This window comes from Nyctereutes procyonoides, unplaced genomic scaffold (assembly GCF_905146905.1).
Source record: "Nyctereutes procyonoides isolate TBG_1078 unplaced genomic scaffold, NYPRO_anot_genome, whole genome shotgun sequence".
Taxonomy (NCBI): Eukaryota; Metazoa; Chordata; class Mammalia; order Carnivora; family Canidae; genus Nyctereutes; species Nyctereutes procyonoides.
In genome coordinates this window covers 3,733,030-3,734,910 of record NW_026575052.1, presented here as the reverse complement: position 1 = coordinate 3,734,910, position 1,881 = coordinate 3,733,030, and the positions used below count along the sequence as shown (strand labels likewise).

The following is a 1,881-nucleotide window of genomic DNA, read 5'->3' as shown; positions in this document are numbered from 1 at the left end:
CTTTATTATTTTGAAAAAATATAACATTTAGGGCAACCCCGGGTGGCTCAGCGGTTTTAGCGGTTTTAGCGCGCCTGCCTTTGGCCTGGGGCCTGATCCTGGAGACCTGAGATCTAGTCCCACGTCGGGCTCCCTGCATGGAGCCTGCTTCTTCCTCTGCCTGTGTCTCTGCCTCTCTCTCTCTCTCTCTGTGTCTCTCATGAATAAATAAATAAAATCTTTAAAAATATATATATAACATTTATTATATTGGAGAAATTGAAAATATTTGTACAAATATCATGCTGGATGTTTCTAGCCATCGGTTATCATTTTGCCTTTTGAAAAAAAAAACAGAACAAGATTTGGGTTTTTTGTTTTTCTTGACAAACCCTCTGAATATTTGAACTTATCTCTATGTGAAACATCTTGAGTTCATTTACTTTGCATTTGTTTAATAAATGCTTAATTGACTTTTATTTTTTATTTTTTTAAATATTTTATTTATTTATTCATGAGAGACACAGGGAGAGAGAGGCAGAGACACAGAGGGAGACGCAGGCTCCATGCAGGGAGCCCGAAGTGGGACTCGATCATGGGATTCCAGGATCATGCCCTGAGCCAAAGGAAGACACTCAACCGCTGAGCCATCCAGGCGTCCCTTAATTGACTTTTAAATAGAGAATGGAAAGAGTTGGCTGCACAAGGAAAGCAGGAAAATGGAGAGGTAGCTGGTAAAAGATGAGCAGCTGGAGTATATGAGATCTAGAGAAGTTGGCTTGTTTCGAGGTGGAAGAAATTATAATACTTTTTTTTTAAGATTTTTTATTTATTTGAGAGAGACCAAGAGAGTGGAGGGAGGGGCAGGGACAAACAGACACTGTGCTCAGTGAAGAGCCGCACACACAGGGCTTGATTTCACAACTCTGAGATCATGACCTGAGCCGAAACCAAGAGTTGGACACTTAACCAACTGAGCCACCCAGGCACCCCTATGATACTTTTTTGTAACCCTGCTTATATAATAGATAATCGATGTGGGCAGGAGAGTTTGACTGGATCCATGTTCTTAAGTAGGGGAGAAGGACTGCATACAGGATGGAATTGGCTTTGGGAAGGAGTATAAAATGGTTCATCTATCTCCAGCCAATTAAGCCAAATGTTCTGTTTGGGGCACACCCCTGGGGGCTGGCGTGCAATGGCTGCAAACAGTACCCTCCTTGGTAGTGTATGCAACTTGTTGCTTGAAGGGGTTGCCTTCAGGGACCTTGGAGACAGTGAACGTTCATGTCTGACCTCGTGCTGTCCCCAATCTAGGCTCCAGATAGGTATACAGGTGCATTTAGAAAGTCTCAGGGCACAGTGACCAGAGTCCACATTGGCCAGGTCACTATGTCCATCGGTACCAAGCTGCAGAACATGTGATTGAGCTACCAAGGAACATGTGATTGAGGCTCTAAGCAGGGCCAAGTTCAAAATCCCTGGTTGCAGGAAGATCCACATCTTCAAGAAGTGGGGTTTTACTGGGTTTAATGTGAACAGAATTAAAGACATGGTGGCTGAAAAGCATATGCCCGGTGACCATGGGGTCAAATACATCACTAATGGTGACCCTCTGAACAAATGTCATGCCCTGCACTTGTGAGAACTTTGATACTGCTCTCTCCTTATTCATACCCATCAATAAATCCTACTTTCTGTCCAAAAATAATAAATGGAGGGGCAGTCCGGGTGGCTCAGTGGTTTAGTGCCTGCCTTCGACCCAGGGCCTAATCCTGGAGACCAGGGATCGAGTCCCACGTTGAGTTCCCTGCATGGAGCCTGCTTCTCCCTCTGCCTGCATCTCTGTCTCTGTCTCTTTCTCTCTCTGTGTGTCTCTCATGAATAAATAAATAAAATCTT

The 1,881-nt window shown here is 44.1% G+C and overlaps 1 non-coding gene across 1 annotated transcript; it reads left to right on the top strand.

Annotated features, from left to right (window-relative positions):
• Window positions 1–1,119: 1,119 nt before the first annotated feature.
• On the top strand, window positions 1,120–1,259 carry LOC129514313 (small nucleolar RNA SNORA70). The gene has a single exon (XR_008665385.1). It is a non-coding gene; the product is annotated as a small nucleolar RNA SNORA70 (small nucleolar RNA).
• Window positions 1,260–1,881: the final 622 nt, after the last annotated feature.